General features: G+C 39.5%; 3 long non-coding RNA genes across 3 annotated transcripts; all 3 read right to left on the bottom strand.

Moving 5' to 3' along the window:
• Nucleotides 1-7,394: 7,394 nt before the first annotated feature.
• LOC143508776 (uncharacterized) lies at nt 7,395-9,838 on the bottom strand. The gene is made up of 6 exons (XR_013129464.1): nt 9,562-9,838; nt 9,251-9,354; nt 9,092-9,159; nt 8,852-8,911; nt 8,638-8,762; nt 7,395-8,465 (listed from the first exon to the last, which is right to left on the bottom strand). It is a non-coding gene; the product is annotated as an uncharacterized LOC143508776 (long non-coding RNA).
• Nucleotides 9,839-9,998: 160 nt separating this feature from the next.
• On the bottom strand, nt 9,999-10,869 carry LOC143508775 (uncharacterized). The gene is made up of 5 exons (XR_013129463.1): nt 10,787-10,869; nt 10,534-10,699; nt 10,367-10,411; nt 10,154-10,246; nt 9,999-10,068 (listed from the first exon to the last, which is right to left on the bottom strand). It is a non-coding gene; the product is annotated as an uncharacterized LOC143508775 (long non-coding RNA).
• Nucleotides 10,870-14,564: 3,695 nt separating this feature from the next.
• On the bottom strand, nt 14,565-17,931 carry LOC143508951 (uncharacterized). Its single transcript, XR_013129553.1, has 3 exons — nt 17,715-17,931; nt 17,334-17,386; nt 14,565-14,611 (listed from the first exon to the last, which is right to left on the bottom strand). It is a non-coding gene; the product is annotated as an uncharacterized LOC143508951 (long non-coding RNA).
• Between the last annotated feature and the right edge of the window lie 3,404 nt (nt 17,932-21,335).

The raw sequence follows: 21,335 nt of genomic DNA, 5'->3' as shown, positions 1-21,335 counted from the left end.
GACGATATTCAGCTCTATCTTTCTGTTAAACGAAATGACTCAAGTAAATTAAAGCTCTTAACTGATTGCCTGGAAGCTATAAAAGAGTGGATGTCATGTAATTATCTACACCTAAATGAAGGTAAAACAGAGGTTTTGATTTTAGGAGATGACAATACCACTGTTATTTTACAAGACCTTGGTTGTTTGGCCCTAAGGATAAATCCTTATCCTCGTAATTTGGGGGTTATTTTTGATAGGAAGCTTACTTTCTCAAAGCATATCAAAAGGCTTGTTCAATCCTCATATCTACAATTACAAAATATTTCTAAGATTAGACATATATTACCTTTTAAAGATTTGGAAAGAATTATCCATGTTTTTATTTCATCTCGCCTAGATTATTGTAACGGGCTATTTACATGCTTAAACCAAGGCACAATGGCACAGCTTCAGTTAGTCCAAAACTCGGCTGCTCGTCTACTTACTAGAACTAACTAGAACTGTTTTAGCATCGCTTCATTGGCTCCCCATTAAGTGTAGAGTTGATTTTAAATTGTTGGTTTTAACCTTCCAAGCACTTAAAGGGGATGCTCCGGAATATCTTACCGACTTGCTGGTCCCTTACTCTAATAGTAGAACGCTAAGGTCCTCCGGCCAGGGGCTCTTAGTAGTGCCTAGAACAAAGCGAAAAAGGAAGGGGGATTGTGCGTTTGCCATTCGAGCTCCCCTGTTGTGGAATAATTTGCCCTTGGAGATAAGGCTTGCCGAGTCCCTTAGCCTTTTCAAAAAAAGGCTAAAAACACATCTGTACACTCTAGCTTTTGAAGGGGTTTGCTAACTAAAATCGTTCTGATCGCTGTTTGTATGTGCTTATGATTTTAATTATTGTATTGTACTCAAATTGTGGGTTTGAGTTTGTAAGCCATCTTTTTATTTTTTGAAATCGATTGGAATTTATTTAATTATTATTGTATTTTATTACTACTTTTGTGAAGCACTTTGTAGGTTGACTTGAAAAGGTGCTATATAAATAAAATTTTACTTACTTACTTACTTACCCTGGGAGAGGGACCTACAGGCGGAGGGAGGTAGTCCTCCTCTTCTGACTCCTCCTCCTCCTCCTCTTCACCGTAGTCCACGGTGGTGTCATCGCCGATGGACGGAGGGTAATCCTCATCATAGTCGACGGTGGTGTCGTCGCAGATGGACTGAGGGTACTCCTCATCCTCTTCCCCCTCCCCAACATAGTCGACAGTGGGAGCGGAGTAAATGGATGGAGGGTAATCCTCTTCTTCCTCCCCCTCCTCCTCATAGCCCGCACTGGGAGAAGGGCCCACAGGTGGAGGGGGGTACTCCTCCTCTTCTGACTCCTCCTCGGACTCCCCCTCTCCAAACTCCTCCTCCGGGGTCGACGCGGTGGCGCAGACTGTGCAGGCGCCTGCCCTCTGAGGCGAGAGGGCGCGGGAAGGAGAGGGGTTAAAAGCTGTATTTTATCTTAATTTCCTCTCTTTAGACTGAGTCTGTGAAGATTATTTGCATGAAAAAAAGTTTATTTAAAGGAATAAAACAAAGTCAAGGGAGCTCATTTCAGAAAAATGAAAGGACAGGTTGGGAGGATGGACAAATTGAAAAGGTTGTGTGGTTTAGTCAGAAGTATGCATAATTCCACCAAGAGTAGCAGTAGCCTAAGCAAAGAGGCCCAGGCCTAAAATATTCTTAAAACATAAATATATATAATTTATCCTATTTTTAAAAATCTACTTACAGTTTGACAATCGACATCTAAACAATTACAGAAATATAAGCAAATAAATCATTCAACCGTGTCTATTCAAGCGGGCCCAGGTTTAATGGTCACGGTTCGCTACTGTGTTGTGCTCTAGTACAGGGGTACAGCAAAGAGCCACATCATACACATGGGCACACATGACCATCACCCACCCCCCCCGTCTCTCTCTCTCTCTCTCTCTCTCTCTCACATACACACACACACAGACCTCTGATCAGCCAGATTTATTGTAAATGTCACACAAAAACATAATAAAGTAATTTTCAATAATGAACATTGTGTGCACTGTTGCACACATACACAAACTCTCAGTTCAACTCAGTCCACAAACAAAAATATAATAATTTAATAGTTTTTCTTTTTCTTTTTACATATTGCTTGGCAGGGTTGGCCAATGTGAGTGTTCCCAACTGGGCCCAGGCGTGATATGCTTCAGGACTTTGACACGGTTGGAGGAGGTAGGCGCACACTACAAGCTCTGTTATGCACGCAACTGTTGTTTTCTAGGTAAAAAGTGGATAAACTCTGTTATCAACACTCGTTACAACGCCACTGACCTGCGCTCACCTTTAGGAAGAAGAGAACAGACAGTTGCAGTAGTTTTGAAGCCTCCCTCAGTCATCTGTGGTGCCTTGGCTGCACCTCGTATGTAGTTTATTCCAAAACGTGTGACAGAAGACCATGTCTCACCAACGAGACTCAAAGCAGAAACACAATAACACAGATACTTTGTAAGTAACCCCCTAAATGAGATTTATTTTAATCCCACACGTCGAATTTTGTTAATTGTATTTTTTGTGAAGTTATCCATTGTGTAATGAAAGAGACTTTTAAATTGAATTTAGAAATGAGTGTTCGCAACAGAGCGCGAAACTCAAAAAACGTAAATGTAATGACGTAATAACGTCAAAAACGTAAATGTCAGAGCGAACTACACGGTCTCTGGGAAGGATAGAGTAAGCGTGTTAACTGCAATTGTCTAAAAGATATTAAGGTTTGCGCTCCCTTTTGAGGCACAAGGTAAGAAATTGGTTGAGCTGGTGTTACATTTGCTTGTTAAAATAAGTGCTTAAGTGCTTTGTGCAATGGAGTAAGTTATTCAGTTTTCATCTTGTCAAAGCATTATGATAACGAACACACGTTTGACTATTCAAAGTGATTCGCATTTGAGAAAGCAAGCGTGGGTGGAAATTTGACATTGTAGTTTTCTTTTGTTGTTCTTTTGTCTACAGCTCTTAGGGTGGTTCGTGAATCCACATTGTTGCCCTACAATAAAAAAAAAGATAAACCATCAGTCAATGGCTCTTATATGGAAACGTTATATACTTCATGCCGGTGTTACGGTGAATTCAGTTCCCCCAAAATCGCGCATAAAACGGACAGAGGCTGAAAAAGTAGCGTATGCAACTAAAACTGAGCTTTACCACACAGTTAGCAGCAGGGGTTCAGTCCAAAATAAACCTGGGCTCCAGCACTACTTGACTGTTCATATATGAACTGATGAGTTGTCCAAAGCTCATTGAATTACAGAAATAAAATAAAGAGCAGTGGTCGCGCGCACTCAACTCGCTCCCTTGAAGAGACAGTACACATATTTCTGGCCGTGCTTTGTGCTCTGCGTAATGTCTGCTCTAGCAAGCCTCATAGGTATTGCTGTTTCTCCTATTTCATCTCCTTATTTATTTTAAATTATATTTACAATTCTTGAACCATTTCAAAGGTTTCTTGTAGTTAATTTTTTCATGTTTGACCAAAGTTGTGAACCTATTGTTTTTGTCAGTTTCAGGTTCTTTGGTATTATTTATTTTACATTCAATGTTATATTCATAATTGCACTGACTGAAAAAATGCAAGTTGTGGTGTTTTTTTTTTATTATATATACATGTTTTTGTGTGTGTAAGTGTGCTATACTGGTGCAGAGTTTTCAATATATATATATGTGTGTGTATATATATATATATATATATATATATATATATATATATATATATATACATACATATACACACACACACATATATATATATATTGAAAACTCTGCACCAGTATAGCACACTTACATTAAATTATATGTATGTCAGGGCTGGGTCCAGAACCGTCCCTCCGGTCGCCACTAGAAGGAGTGCTAGACTGAATGCGCAAACGAGACGCAATCAGCGGTGAGGACCTGCAGCTGTGCCTTCCCCTATTTAACAGGCACAGTTGCAGTGCCTCACTGCTGAGTTGTTCGTTGCTACTCGCACGTGCTGCCAGCCGGTATACTACTCCTCTCTAGTGCGTTCTCTCTCTCTCTCTCTCGTTTGTTTTGTCTTTCCCCTGTTCCACTTCGAGTCTCTCTCCTGCGCCCTTCCTGGCCTACCTCAAGTTTTCCTTCACTGTTCCCTTCCTGTATCATTGTTTCATTATTTTGTTCGTTTGTGCTCCTGTTTTGTGCAGACACGTTGAGTCGTTGCCTCCGTGTGTTTTCTGTTGGGATTTTCAGAGACGTATTCTCTGCTTTTATTTTCTGCGTTTCCCGCTCCTCGCGGAGGCCTCAGTTCACCGTTTGTGTTTGGAGTTTGCTCCTGAGCCCATCAAACAAAAACCCCGTGGGTCCTCTGTAGTCAGTGGACCCACGTTACAATATATATATGTATATGTGTGTGTGTGTGTGTGTGTGTGTGTGTGTGTGTGTGTGTATAATATATATATATATATATATATATATATATATATATATTAATGTGTATGTTTTAAGTTGATTCGGCACTGTTTTACTCGGATCGGTATCAGCCGATACTAAGCCTCAGATATCTGAATCTGTATCGGAAGTGGAAAAACGTGAATTGGTGCATTCCTATTTACGACCGCTACTTTTGTCCATGTTAAGGTCATTTGTAGACGGTGACAGTAGTACATTTTAAAACAACATTTCTAATTCCGAATATGCGAACATGAAACCAACTTAACCACAGTTACAAGGAAGAGAAACAAAAGTCATGTTGGGTGACGGAGATCCTAAATAACAGCTGACCTGATGTGAGTGCTTATTAGATTATATTATGGCACCTAGAAAATGCACCTATTGGCGCATGATTCTTTCCATTTAGGACCTACTGGCTCCTTGAGTAAGTTTTTTTTTAGTCTGTAGCCCCACAATGCAAACCATCTTGTTGCCATGGTAACTACCAATTGTTTACCCTTTTAATTGGTTATAACATTTGTACTGTATAAAACTGGGTCACGACTTAATGACAATGAGAAAATGTGGGTCCCGGGCTGAGACCAGTTGAGAACCCCTGAACTAGGGCATATTCATTTTAAAAAACAAACTGCCAGCAGGGGTTCAGTCCCTCAGTGGCATCTGGCAGCAGGAAGTGGCAGGTCCGCCAACCGGAAATGGCATGTACTGCCACTTAGCGACTGGCACCTGCCACTGTTTAGTGGCACCTGCCACTGACGTCTGCCACACAGGATTAATGTGATCTTGACTCGATTGCCATGGCATATTCAACTCGCAAAACAGCACTGAGAAAACAACGTGTTTGTGTGTTCTCATTTATTATCTCATTTTCAGGTATGATACTGTGTTAAATACAGTTTATACAATGGAAGTGGAAATCTGAAGAGTTTAAGAACCTACTTATGTGTGTAGATGAAGATTTTTGTGGCGATACATGTAAACACATTGCTGCTGTCTCAAGGAGCATTCAGTTAGCACTAAATACATGGAGGGCTGCACGGTAGAAACTGGCCTGTTTAGGTTCTTGTTGATAAAATAGTGCTTTATACTGTGTGGTCATTAATGTCTGATAAATGGTGATTCTTAATACTGAGAAGCAGATAATGTTCTGAAAGTGTTCTAGCCTATTTGTCTGTTCTTGACATGTAAACACAACTCGCAATACAGCACTGAGAATACAGCACTTCTAATTTATTATCTCCCATTTTCAGGGGTACAACACATGCACTGTCAACTGTTGTAGATTTTTTCAGAGTATATTTTAATGATCCTTACAGTTTAATGTGTATGTTAATGTCTTATATATAGTTATAAATGTAACATACTGTAAATTCATATTTTAGCCATCAAATGCTTATAGATATTTGAGAACCACTAAATAAATGTCTAGTGCTGGATGTCTCCCAAGGCCTGATGTCCATTGGGATGGATATTAAACTCTACAAAAATCTGGTACCGTAATATTACAAAATATTTTCAGATTAACTGGAAGTACTACCACTTTGTGTGGTTATAATTATATTCCAATGCTAATTGAACTTTGAACATAAATTTATATTTATGAGGGGGAAAAGGTCCTTACTCCTGCCAATCTAGTTTCAGAGCCATGCTTGCTTTGTCTGCCTGAAGCTCTCTCAGGTCAGCTGACAGGTAATGACTTCGTTGTGATTGGACAAACGTGACAAAGGTGACAACACATGACAAAATAATTTTTATTGGTTTAGGCCAAGTCATGCTTATTGAAATTTTTGAAGGGGTTAAAACCCCCATACTCAAATAGCGGCTCGCGGGCCACATCCGGCCCGCGAGCTATCTATTTCTGGCCCGCGAGCTGTTTTGAAAAGTGATTTTTTTTAGGAATCTTTTTTTCAATCGCGCTATCCGCTCTTATTTTGAAATCGCGCACCGCGATCTCATGACGATGCCGGGGATTGCGTCTATGGCAACAACAAACAGATAGCAGACGCCCAAATGCGTTCAACCAACCACCCCCCCCCTCGACAGTTTACGTTCGCTACCCCCCCGTAACCGGCCCTCTCAGTAATTGAAAAAATTAAATGTGGCCCGTCATTATTTCTATTTGAGTACCCCTGGGTTAAAATAACGAGTGCATGGTAAATGTCTTCTCAGCTTGAAATCTATTAAAACCTTCCAGCTTCCTCAGGATCAGGATGGTAATCTTATAAATTATAAATATATAAAATAAATAAAATATTTATAAAATATTTACTATTATGGATAATAATTGTATTACAGTATAAATTATATTACTGTATCAAATATAACAAAAGATGCATTTATTAAATCGTTCTCCGATTAGTGCTTGCAAGGGGGAAATTATATAAACCTTATTTATATATCACATACATGTGAGACTGAACTGAAACTTGCCTCTGGAGCCATGACCTCTAAAACAAATGAGGTATTCTGCATTTTTGATCTGTCCAGTTGTAAGACACTAAAGGTCCTTTCTATGAGGGTGTCTATCTGTAAGAAATAAAGTTTTGTCAAGGAGATGTCTAAAATACTGCTGACAAAATGTTTAAGGAAAAAAAACAGCTATATTACAACACCAATATGTTCATGAAAGTACAGGACAAAAATATTCCATAGTAGTATTAAGTGACTGTGTTACACAGATAAGGTTTTACATTTACATTTATGGCATTTAGCAGACGCTCTTATCCAGAGCGACTTACAAAAGTGCTATGTAGTTGCTTGGAATCTCCAAGGTAGAATAGATAGTCCTGAACACAAGGTACTCTAAGCTGGAAAAACCACTAGACGAAAGTCAAATGATACCTAACAATTATACCTGAATATACACATCCCCTGAGGAAAAAGACAGTAAACAATTCCTATAACCCAATTATGCACAATACCTGAGGAAAGAGACGATAAAGTACAATAGACAAAGCATAATTATGCAAAGTGCACTTGAAAGAGGTGGGTCTTCAGTCGGCGTCTGAAGACAGCAAGTGACTCCGATGTTCGGACACACAAGGGAAGTTCATTCCACCACCTTGGAGCCAGGACAGAGAAAAGTCTGGATGCTTGTCTCCCATGTGTCCTGGATGATGGAGGGTCAAGACGAGACATACTTGAGGCGCGGAGGGCTCTAGGTATGCATCTGGGTTTTACCATGGCCATCAAGTAAGGAGGAGCTGGACCATTCTTTGCTTTGTAGGCCAGCACCAGGGTTTTATATTTGATGCGGGCAGCTACCGGAAGCCAGTGGAGGGAGGACAGCAAGGGAGTGACATGGCTGAACTTGGGAAGGTTGAAGACCAACCGAGCTGCAGCGTTCTGGATCAGTTGCAGGGGTTTGATGGCATGCATAGGAAGACCAGCCAGTAGGGAGTTGCAGTAGTCCAGTCTTGAGATAACAAGGGACTGGACAAGGACCTGAGTGGCCTCCCTAGAGAGAAATGGCCGAATCCTCCGAATGTTGTGAAGGGTGAATCTGCATGATCGTGTTGTGTTAGCAACGTGGGCCGTGAAGGAGAGTTGATTGTCGACAACTACACCAAGGCTACGCGCTTCCATGGATGGAGTGATCACGGTGTTCTCGAATGAGATAGAAAGATCACGATGAGGACTGGCTCTTGCAGGGATGTACAGCATCTCTGTCTTGCTTGGGTTAAGCTTTAGGTGGTGAGCTGCCATCCAAGAGGCAATGTCTTTCAGACATGCAGAGATTTGAGCTGAAACCTGTGTGTCAGAGGGTGGGAAGGAAAAGAAGAGCTGGGTGTCATCCGCATAACAGTGATAAGAGAAGCCATGTGCAGAGATTAACTCACCCAGAGAGCGGGTATAAAGGGAAAAAAGAAGTGGACCCAGCACTGAGCCTTGTGGAACACCGGTGGAGAGTTTGCATGGCGTGGATGTTGATCCTCCCCATGTTACTTGGTAGGAACGACCCTCCAGGTAGGATGCAAACCACGTCCATGCATTGCCAGCGATACCAAGGCCTGAGAGGATGGACAGGAGGATCTCATGATTGAAGTAAATGTTCATTTCCACATGCGGCTATACCATGCTTCATATTTAGTTAATGATTTAACATTAGAGGTATGACCATCACCAATTTTATATCAAACAATTTGTCTCTGTCAAACAGTTTTCGTAAGAGAAACTGCATACTTCTTTTTCTTCAAAGACAGAGATGAAGCAATCCCTTTGTTTTAATTTGGGGTCAAATGTAGGGTTCTCGTGTAGATACATCCTGTTGGACTTTGTGTTCCTGAACGGAGGTCATTTTGAAGTGTCTATGCCAGACAAAAAGAAAGTAAATAAATAGACAGACTTCAATAGTTTCTAAACTTTTTATGATGAGACTATGAAAGCCATAATTTACCAGGATTTCCTCATCTGTTATGATTTTCATCAGGGTACCTCCTGTACTGCAGCCCTGGTCCTGAAAACAATAAATAAGTAACGCTTAGCAAAGACTTTTTGGTTCTCTAATTTAATTGATTCTCTCATTTATTAAATTATATATTCTACATTTTATATTGATATGGTTCAGGGAAATGACAACCGCAGCTGAATGGGGTGTTTTCCTTCAATGTGGACATGTCAATCCCTGCACACTCACTGTGTAGCCAGCCATCACAGAAGTCACGTTGCACCCACTGAATAGTTTTGACTAGTGGGTGCATTGACCTGTAAATGCAAAAACATGCAATGTCTATCTAGATTTGCTTTTTTACAACAATTAACATATTATTCATCCAAATAGATACTGAGTCTTTACTTGTTTCTGACTCTTTGATACACACAGGCATAAATGTCCTGTGCGAGGCAGTGGCTTCCTCCAGTTTGTTTTTCTTCTTTATGTCTTTTTGGTGTTGGAACATCCTGTTAAGATAAACAGTTTTTAATCACTGTTTGACAGAGACAAATTGTTTGATATAAAATTGGTGATGGTCATACCTCTAGTGTTAAATCATTAACTAAATATGAAGCATGGTATAGCCGCATGTGGAAATGAACATTTACTTCATAAAAAAGCAAACATATAAAAACAATCTAACGATGACCAACAAACAAATAGCTTTAACATACCGTGCATACAAATACCCCGCAATTGTAATCGTCCTTTTGCCTCCACACATCAGGGTTAGAAATCCTCCACCCAAGTAATGAATCATGCTGCTGGAAAATGTGTCTAGAAAAACAAAATCCATCTAACGCCATAATAATGAAAATGTTTGTGAAACAATATTGATGTCATTAAACAGAAAAAAATATTACACCTGAGCATTTCCATCACTACTTCTTCCACTGTTTTGAATTTCCCCTCAGTCATAAATCCTAATGACTTGCAGGGATATCAAAGTTGTTTCGTGTTAAGAACTTTAATACAAATTTAATAGATTTGAAAATTAAAACATAAATGTTTAATACTACATAATATCATTTTTTATTTATATATATATATATATATATATATATATATATATATATAATGAATATAGCGAACATCACCCAAAGAATAAAATTGTTTCCCCAATCAGGTCCGAGTGTTCCTCCAACAATTCGTGGCCAGTGGACATTCTGCACATCCTATGACTATAAAAACATTAATGTTAAACATTATATCCATAAGTTATTTAAAATACTACTTAATAAAAGCTATTTGTTTTGGAAATACTACCTTGAGTTGTTCTGTTTCATTTTCAGGTATGTGCCTGTTTTCTTGCCATTCTCTTTGCCACACAACAAACTGGTGTGTTGCAAGGGCCACAGTCTACAGGCAAGTGGAAAAAAACTTGACTACAACAGAAACTAATAAACCTGGGATTTTAAAAGATTGGTACAGAATTGTTCAAGGCTTGTTTCTGCTACATACATAATACGTCACACTTACATTTTGTTTTTCTTCTGCGATCTGGGCAATGCGGGAATTAACAGCCTTTAATTAACAAAGCAACAAATATCAATATGTTATTTTTAAATACAGGATTAAATAAAAGATTTAAATAAGAATAATTTTAGAAAGAACTGATAAAATATTTTGAAATAAATCACGCATACGTCATCAGTAAGCCAGGGTAGCCTTGACTTTGGGGACACTGGTGCTTCAACAAGGTCTTGAGGACAGATACTCATCAGATCTCTCACATTTAGTGCAGCATTATCTGTGAACCGAAGAACTGTGGTGGTCACCTCTTGGCTCCTTGTACAGTTTTATGAGTTTTTCCTGTATAAAAAAAAATCACTCAATCTCCACATTAAATCTAACCAGAAATACTAACGGGACTTTGAAACTTAAAAAAACTGTAATTACCAAATTTCCAGGCTCTATAGGAAACATTGTGACTGAAAATGTGGTGCCAGGCTGTTTGCCTCGATGAATATGGACAATAGTCGTCTTCTGTCTGTTAGTAAAATAGGAAAGGAGAAACAAGATAAGCATTCTACAATCATCATGCAATCATAATCATTAATAAGTATTCATGTGATATTTTTATTTTATTTTAACTAGCTTAATTGCATGAAGATGTCTTAAAGCATAAATAAGATGCCATGAATTAGCATGATTCAATTCAACTTTATTGTCATTATGCTGAAACAGGGTTGTACAGCACAACGAAACACTTTTAGGCTAGGCCTCAGTGCAATTATATACTACAAAATATCACAGCAGCAATTACATACAACATAGTGCAAGACGGTCATGGTGCAAGCCAGGCAATAAACATTTAAATAGCAAGGTAAAAAAAATGTAAAATAGATAACGGTATAAGGAAATATGAAAATATAAGTACAGTATGTACAGTGTGTGTGAGTGGGTGTGAAGTAGGTAAATGGGAGAGGGATAAAGTGCATGGTGCCAAAGGGCTGGTGGACTGGTCTCTGGACAGGTGGCAAATCTGAGTCAGGGGGAGGTAAGTCTATATATGCCCAGTTTGAGGGAAAGTGGCTGGTGATACCAGTTTAACAGCACGGGGGAAAAAATTGTTCCTGAGTCTTGTGGTTCTGGCTTTGATGTTCCTGTACGTCCTTCCAGATGGCAGAGGCTGGAACAGCCGGTGTGTGGGGTCGGAGGAGATGCAGAGGGCCTTCCTCAAATATCTCTTGTTGTAAAGATCCTGCGTGGGTGGGAGGGCAGCAGAGGTGATGCGCTGGGCAGTTTTCACCACTCTCTGCATGGCCTTGTGTTCAGCAGCAAGTAGCACTGCCTTACCAGACCGTGATACAACTGCTCAGAATGCTCTCCACTGTGGACCTGTAAAAGTTGCAGAGAAGCTGTTGTGGCAGGTTGACTCTCTTCAGCCATCGGCTGAAGGACAGTGAGTATAAACAAATCTAAAAAGCATGATGTTCATGAATCATTGTATGCATGAGTGTACCTTGTGTCTCAAATGCGAGTTTTCCACTGGGGCCCATCTGCAGGATTTCTTTGGTCTGTCTCTGCAAGTCTTTCATATATTTGTTATTTATTTTCTGATTGTGCAAATGGAAATATAGTCACAGAGAAAACATAAAATGAATGTCCTTCATCTGACAAAATGAATATTTACTAGCTGAGAGCTCTGTTGATCAAGGTTGCCAGATCTGGGACCAACACCTCATCAGACTCCTCAATAGTTCTTCAGGTCTTTTTTGGTTTTTCTGATGGAATCGATCATTCAGGAAGTACCTACTGCTGGTTCCAGCATCAGGGTGAATGCAGGACAACCGGTCCCCTGAACTATCTTTTGTGTTGGTTACTGACATGTCGAGCCACCCGTCCAGCAATGTCTGACATATACACTGTAGGAGGATGTCGGAAACTCACACACACACAAACCACAAAGTTACAATTTTGGTGTGAAAACAAACTTCCTTCCTCCTTCTCTGTTCATTGCTAAATGTAGCCATTTTAATGTAGAACTAAATTTCTTGATTTGTGGCCATTCTGGTGAGCCGATTTCTTCTAACAGCTCCTTTATGGAAAACAAAGCAAAATAAAAAAGGAGATTGTTTGTTTAGTAAAGCAAGAGTTATAGAAGCTTATCACCATTTCTAATCAAATTGGAAACATGATACTCAAAAATGCACTACTGAGCTCAAAATGTATATTTAAATCTACTTTTTAAATTAGCTGTTGCCTTTTCTTTGTTTTAAATGAAAAATGCTAACCATGCAAGATAAACCTACACACTTCCTTTATTACAGCTGACACAAACATTTTGCTTTAAAGCATTAAGTACATTTCAAGGAATTAGTTTATGGTAATCAAACAAGTCCGTAGTACTATACAGCACCTACCAGCAATCACATCTTTTAGGAACAAGCTGCTGAATGCCATTTTCCCATTTATGCCCCACCAGTTCAACTTCTTGGCTAGAGAGTTAGCTACAATTCGCTTCATGATTCGCCACACAGTATCCTTCAGGTCCATTAAGCCCCTAAGCAGTGATCTGCAAATATTTATGCACTCACTGTGTGTCCAAGATACTGACCTTTTATGAAGAATGTTCAGAAGGACATAAAAGTACACTGATAAAAATACTGTGCTTTATCTACTTAAAAAAATCAAGGCAACTTTTTGCATCAGATTATTATGTAAATCAAATACGACTAGTCGTTGTATGAACTACTTAATTTTCTTTGTGCAAAAAATAACTTTGCAAGTCCAGCCAACTTGACTTTGCAAGTCCAGCCAACTTGACTTTGCAAGTCCAGCCAACTTGACTTTGCAAGTCCAGCCAACTTGACTTTGCAAGTCCAGCCAACTTGACTTTGCAAGTCCAGCCAACTTGACTTTGCAAGTCCAGCCAACTTGACTTTGCAAGTCCAGCCAACTTGACTTTGCAAGTCCAGCCAACTTGACTTTGCAAGTCCAGCCAACTTGACTTTGCAAGTCCAGCCAACTTGACTTTGCAAGTCCAGCCAACTTGACTTTGCAAGTCCAGCCAACTTGACTTTGCAAGTCCAGCCAACTTGACTTTGCAAGTCCAGCCAACTTGACTTTGCAAGTCCAGCCAACTTGACTTTGCAAGTCCAGCCAACTTGACTTTGCAAGTCCAGCCAACTTGACTTTGCAAGTCCAGCCAACTTGACTTTGCAAGTCCAGCCAACTTGACTTTGCAAGTCCAGCCAACTTGACTTTGCAAGTCCAGCCAACTTGACTTTGCAAGTCCAGCCAACTTGACTTTGCAAGTCCAGCCAACTTGACTTTGCAAGTCCAGCCAACTTGACTTTGCAAGTCCAGCCAACTTGACTTTGCAAGTCCAGCCAACTTGACTTTGCAAGTCCAGCCAACTTGACTTTGCAAGTCCAGCCAACTTGACTTTGCAAGTCCAGCCAACTTGACTTTGCAAGTCCAGCCAACTTGACTTTGCAAGTCCAGCCAACTTGACTTAGTGTTTCTTGGCATTGTTTTGTGTGTGATGTACTTTAAGAATTTCAGATGTTTGTTTTTGGGAGCATGGATGCACTTGGATGGATATCTAATCCAGTTACGAATTGTTTTGATATCCTGTGTACATTCTAATACTAAGAATGTAAACTGACAGGGTCCAAAGCACAGAAATGTTTTACGTATTCATTACATTTCATAGTATCTGCCCTACAAATTTTGAGATAAAGCGTACACCAAAACTGTCCTCATTACATGTAAAAATGGCTTCCATGGAACCAAGTATTGACCATACAAATAAATGCACACAGCCATTCCTGACACACAGCAATAACTGTGTGTATATACTGTGAACAACACCTGCAAGACAACATCAGGTATTAATATAATCACCTTATGTTATCAACTTATATTTTGGAAGATTTTGAAATGCAAGTTCACTCAACTTGATGTAAGGACTTATTTTTATTATGTATACTCACTGATGAACAGTCATGTTTTTATTTTTGTTATTGTTTTATTCTTCAACAATAAAAGGACAAGGGCACAAACCCTCTACCTTCAATATAACATAATAAAAAAAATATATATCATATCATAATAAAATAAAAGAAAAAATTGAGTATCAGAACCTGAGAGAGCATATTGGGAGAATCTGAGAGAGTTGGGACAGCTGAGAGATTCATCATTCAGACGTGACACCAGGTCAGGAGCTCATCTTCCATTTAGCATGGTTTACCTCTCTGTCTGCTTGTACATCCATCTCTAAAAGAAAATAAAAACATACACAAAACATGTTAATTTAACTGTTCATACTCCTTTTCCAAGGTCAAATTCAAGCAGTTTTAAAGCACTTTCAAGGTCTATTTTCTATATTTCCCAGCATCTTATAGTAGTAAATTGCATATTTATACACATACTCAAAATGATTTGTTCACTTTTCATCATATTAAAAGAGGTGATACCGTGTTTGGTAATAGCAGAAAAATAAGTGTAGTACATAAACATGTTGGCGTATTCAGCTAACTAGCTATCTTATTATATGCTTAAAATATATGCTAGTTTGGTTGGGTTTGCTCTGCTAGCTAACCAAGCTAGCATATAGTTTAACTAGATTTGCATTTCCTGAAGAAAATACATAGTGCTTGAAAAGAGATGCAAGTCTGTGTGTGTGTTTGTGGAGTGAGTATAGGAGAGAGATGTACTGTACTGCGTGCGTGTGTGGGGGAGGGGGGAGAGATTCAAATATAACTGTCACTCTCGCTGCATCTCTGGTTGGAAAAACCATGTTTTTAGCCAAAATTCAAACATGGAAAATGCAACATTAAAATTAAAGCATGTTCAATGATTTCAAGCACTCATATGACGCGCTAAAATTACAAAATGCTAGCTTTGCGCCACTATGAGCCTCAACTTACACCAGTGGTTCCCAAACGTTTTCTGCCGTGCCCTCCTTTAGTAGATGAGAATATTTTTGCGCTGTCACATATGATTCCCGTCCCGCTGTCAGTCCTGTCCATGTTTTCTGTCTAATCTTGTCTTCATCCGTTCCCCAGTGAGTCCGGTCCATGTCTTCCTTGTCCCTTGCCTGTTCTGTCTCTCCCTACCTTTCCCTTCAGGTGTTCCTAGTTTATGTCTTGATGTGTTGGATACATATACTTCCTGTGTTTCAGTCCCTGGTTGTGAGTCAATGGTGTTACTTTCCCTCTGTCAGGTTCCCCACGGTTAGTACTTCTAGTATATGCTGTTTGGTCTATCTCGTATTCCTTCTTATTAAGATTCCCTGTGGTTCCTACGTCAAGTATTTCCTGTTATCTCCATGCCCAGTGTTTCCCCTGTGTTTCTGGTTGTGTTTTTCAGTGTAGTACCTGTTCCTTGCTTTCAGTGTTCCTTAGTCTAGTGTTTTGGTTTATATTCTGTTAGTCTTTTTGGTTTGTGTTCATTATGCCCTGCTGTGCACGCACCATCCGTGTAGGTGCGGCATGGCTTGAGTAGGTTGCTGGGGTGACCCATGCTGGGCCCCTGGCTAATAAACCCTGCTCTCTTCAGCACTTGTGTCCGCCTCCTGGTTCCAATACGTTACAAACGCATTAAATGAGCTTTGGACAACTCACCAGTTCATGTATGAACAGTGAAGTATTGCTGGAGCCTAGGTTTATTTTGGTCAACCAGCAATACCACCAGCGCGAGTATTAAGGTTGAACTAACTCCGAAAAGCAAGCACTACAAGCATAGAATTAGACTGAATAGATCTGTTTTTATGGATCGATCACATTGTCCCCGATACCCGATCTAGAATTTTTTCAGATATTAATATCGGAATCCGTGCATCCCTAATATTGACACATGTGCACGTTTTACTTTCAAGCTCCGCGCCCCCCCTGCAATAGCTCCGCGCCCCCCACTTTGGGAACCACTGACTTACACAATGAATCTGTAACGCGGGAGTACAGGAAAGTACCCACCGTGTATAGTGAGTGAGAATAGGAGGACCCAAGTGCCGTCTAACACCACGCCAGCGTATGTAAAAACAAAACACAAGAAAGTAATCACGCTGAACCAAAACAAACAAAACAAACGCGGAACACTCGACGCGTGAAAGGGGAAACAATATAAACCGTGATAGCACGGTAAAAACAATGAAACAAAACGAACGCGGAAAAACTCAACGCGTGACAAAACAAAAGCTCAACCGTAAGGAGACGGGAGAAAAAAATAAAACAAACGTAACAAATAGCGCGGATGAAAGCGACGCGAAAACGAAACTGAAAATGCCAGTGAAGGAAGCTGGCCAGCAGGCAGAAAACGCCGCAAACAAAACAAAACCCTTCACAAAAACAAAGACAAACAAATGACAGGAAGAGAAATAGGCTTGTGAAAACTTGAGGAAGGTCAGGGAGCGACGCAGGAGAGAAATCTCGAAGGAGAGCAGGAGACAAACAAAGATAGAGAGAGAGGTGATGAGACACCTTGTAACTCGTGAGAAGTATACCACAGAGCCCGAGGATACCGGCTGAAAGCGCATGGAAACCACAACGAATCAGCAATGATCCGTTTCCCAAAGCTTTCTTAAGAAGCCTTAGAACAACTGAAACGAATCATTGCTGATTACGTGCAGCAATTCTAGGACTGACTCGGGTGCCCCTCCTGGTGGTAGAGGGAGTGGCAGCCGAGTCAGCCCTGACAGAAACAAACGATAAAAGAATTTTACCTCCGTTTGTTCATCAAGCACTCGACAAACACTACAGTACATTGTTCCATTGGATACTTAGATTTATTCCTGTGACTCACCAGAATCTACTGGAAAGCACTTCACACTGTATTTTTATAGTCGCTTATCTGTGGCTAGTAGCCTGTCGCAAGTTTAGTTAGCTATCTATGTTAGCTATGCAGGTTGCCTCTGGGTAGCTTTCTAACGTTTATACACACATACACAAAATGCTTCTGCTTTATATAATTTTTATTTAAGCTACGATGCAAAATTTACCTTCTGTCAGATGTTGTCTGTCCTTGCAGGAGGTCCTCCGTTTCCACGAGTGTCTGTGGTTGTTAAAATAAAATTTGAAATATGGAAAAACGAGGAAAATAACCAGTGGCTCCTCCCACTTCGTGGTCATTGGAAAATAGTAAATACAACACAAAAACAGTTTGTTGTATGAATGTACCTAGAAAGATTAGCTGAATTTACATAAACACATCTTGTTAGGGGCAAAATATCTTTGTATTTTGAACAAATGCAGATTAATTTAAAAACAAGATATATTCATGTAAAGTTACAAACATTAATTTTTTATTGCTAATATCATATTTAATTATGTTACATTTACATCTGCTCAGATAAATTTTTTTCGGTGTAACGCATTATTACCATTTTGTTTTTGAGCTCGGGTTCATTTTTCAGAGCACTCTCCAGATCAAGCATTGACTCTGTATCTGCAAGCGGTAGAGCCCCTTCATCAAAATCTGTTCACTTGGGCCTCCAGAACTTCCTTGTGTAGCCTGAACAGTTCTCAGGATGATCTTCAATTGGTCTAATATCATTTCCTGTTTTATAAGTAGATTATGTAGAATAGCTGAAAAGCAAAAAGAACAGATAAAGACAATACATAATAAGAGGTTAGACTTGGGATACAGATGTAAATAAATTGTATATTATTATATAGTTAAACAGTAATAAGAGCATTGACTTAGAACATCATATTTTAAACAAGTTATAAAATTACTCATAGGCAAAATCATGAGTCTGAGAGCTTTGAGTTGTTACATGTCCGGTCCCGGGGCTCACAGGTCTTAGTTGAATCAAGCTAGCCAATCCTGGGTTTGGGTGCATTATGATTGGTGGTGGCGGAAGTTTTCTGCTCTTTTTGATAAGGAGCTCATCACTTTCAAGAAGTCTTCTGTTGCTTGTGGGAGAAATGCTATGTTTGGTATATAGCTATTACTTTTAATTGTATTTTTTGGTCACAATATCTCAAATATTTAGGAGGACTCTGCATGTAGAAGTGGAATGACAACAAAACCAGACTCCACAGGTAACCGGGCACACTTCTGTATACAGCCTTTAAACTTTAGGCACAGTAGAGAAGGAGAGAGATCCAACGCAATACAAATTCCTAAATCTGTTGAATCAACAGGATAGTCAAAAAACTTCATGGCACACCTAAATTTTTTGCATACAATGTATTTCACTCCATCAATGACAATAATATTATGGCTATTCACTGTGATGCAGCAATCCCTCTCTGATGTGTTAATGATAAACTCATCCATTACCAACTCTTTAAACTGATTTACAATGGTTCCTTCAAAAGTCTCAGGGACAGGACCACCTGAATGCTGCAATTTCAATACAGTTCTAGGGGAGGGCAAAGCAACATCTGTGGAACAATTAATTTCTGATAGTCTTCGTATGACTTGGGACAATGGGTATCTAGGCTTCCTCACCATTTTCTTTAATTGCTTCAGGTAATTTTCAAACGGGAACCCTGAAAAAAGGTCCAAATGGCCATGAATCCTTACATCACCACAAAGGTGTGTCAACCCATGTATATTATAAACCAAAAACTCACGGCCATAGAGCTTCCCAAAATGATCAACAAATGACACCAGCAAAGTTTCTGCAAAGCTGTTCAACAACAAACAATACGAAGGACTATCCAAGATGTAGATGCTCACAAATAACAACATAAATTTCTGATAAATCTCAGTAGGCAACACATCTCTCAGAACTACTGGACCTGTGTACAGTAAAAACTGGCGTAGCTCTGTTGCCTTCTACCTTAACTGCTCAGAAAGTTCCCTGTGTCTCCTGGCAAATTCGGTTGGTATGTAAGGTCTCAGAGCAATCAATTTAGCTGATATGCAAGACACCTGTTGAGATGAAATCCGACAACGCAAGGGGCCACCACTGCCCATCAACAAGTCCAGCAGGCGACGCATCACACCTAAGCACACTAAATGCCTATAGTCATGTGGAAAACCACTGACCATACCAACGGTGGTTTCAGAAAGAGGAGAAGGTTTCACATGATTGTCCTCATACTCTAAGTTTGCAAAAGACACATCTGTTCTTTGTAGTGCATTCACTTCAGGAAATGTCATTCTATTCCTTGAATAAACACCAGACTGTACACATTTGTCACAGCTGCTGTAGCCATTGTGGGATTTAATTCCCTTAATAAATGCCTTAGCAGGAGCATCACAAACAACTGAAGACAATGTCAAGACAAAAGTTTTACCACTGATAACAAACCCACTACTCATAGACTTCAATTCACTGACCAGATCTTTCAGGTAATCTGACAATGACTGAGGCTTCGAATTACCACAAAATATGGCAATCACCACAGGCTTCTTTGTAAAGCCCTTAAGCATCCCTAAAATTGGCCAGAATTGCAAAGCACAGCTTTTAAAAATTGGAAGACCATCAATATTCAACTGTAACTTAAGTGTGCCGATTTGGGACCAGAAATGACAGTTTTTCAAACACCCAATTTAACATATTCAACAACCAAAGTAATAAAATGATCCACCAGCCAAATAAGCTATATTGTATGACGTTTGTGTTTTGAGCAATGATCTTGCATCTTTGGGCAAGGATGGGTGATGAGCTTTCAGTATACAGAGTAAAGCAGACAACGCAACCAACGAAATACTAAAACTTGTTGCCCACTCTCTCAAACAGCTGGCTAAATCATCTTTGGGAGAATCATCATCGTCAGAACTGTCATAAGATGATGTACTATCCCCGTTATTTCCCGACACATATATTGGATAATCTGACAGTAAGTTATTTTCGGGGGACACTAAGGAAACATCTCCAGAACTGCCCACATCTTCAAAGATTCTATGAAACGATTGACCCTTTTCTTAGCTGCCCTCCTTAAATTGCTGCGTGTTGTATTCCACCTATGTCTCTCCATTATACACTTAACTGTTTCTTTTTCTGAATATCTCCAGTCAGATGCTCTGGAAGGCAAAAGAAAACAAAGTTTATTAACACTTTACTAATGCACTTTGGAACAAAGTTGGCTGGTATGGTTGCTAGATGACTACATAGTATTGCGCATAATATTATGTATGTTTACAAACATATGCATCATAATAACCACCAAATGCCAGCCAAGTAGAAGTCCAAACATCACAATTTGTTCACAAATGTCAGCAAATTAATAATAGCTGAATACTCTTTAATAGCTTTATTTGGTAGATGTACATCCTTCTAGTTAGTTATAGCTAGCTAATGCGTTTCTTTGTCTCATGTTAGCTACTAAGCTAGCGTCTTTGTTTAATTTAAAGGACATTTATTTTAACGTCTTCACGCGCTCTCAAGTTTTCCACAGGAATTACAAGAGGCGGTACACATTTTTAACATAATACAAGCTAACTTCAGTCAGATAACTGTTGTGAAACTAAAGTTACAAAAGTTCTGTCTTACCTTGTCGCACGAAAAAGGTGTATAGCGCCTTTCTCCAAGAGTACCTGGCTGCGGCGACACGTTGGGGCAGGAAGTGACGCAGCCACGTTGGGACAGAAAGTGACGTAACTCCAGCGTGGGACCGGAAACGGATGTCCTTGTATGGATTTACGATTCAGATTTCCATAAAGAATATTATGCTTCACGCTTATGTTTATCTATTTATCTATGTATCGATTCATTTTTTTTAATTTTATAAATTAACTATGATATTAGCAGAGCCTAGATGAATGGAACTCAAGGCTAAAAATACAGATTAAAAACAACTAGCTAACTAGTGTGTTTATTTACCTAATAAACTGACCTAAAACATACTGCTATCAGACAGGGTTCATACACTTTTTTGACAAATAATTTCCATGACTTTTCCATGACTTTGAGGCAAAATTACTATAATGACTATACATTCTCTAAACAAATGTGTAGACATGAAAAATAAGAAAAAATCCAGGCCAAAATTCCACAGTATATCACAAATTAATGACAAGCCACGTGGTTTAATTGAAAAAATAA

Source organism: Brachyhypopomus gauderio, chromosome 2 (genome assembly GCF_052324685.1).
Source record: "Brachyhypopomus gauderio isolate BG-103 chromosome 2, BGAUD_0.2, whole genome shotgun sequence".
NCBI classification, from domain to species: Eukaryota; Metazoa; Chordata; class Actinopteri; order Gymnotiformes; family Hypopomidae; genus Brachyhypopomus; species Brachyhypopomus gauderio.
The sequence above is the reverse complement of the archived record's forward strand: the minus strand, read 5'-3'. Positions and strand labels throughout refer to the sequence as shown.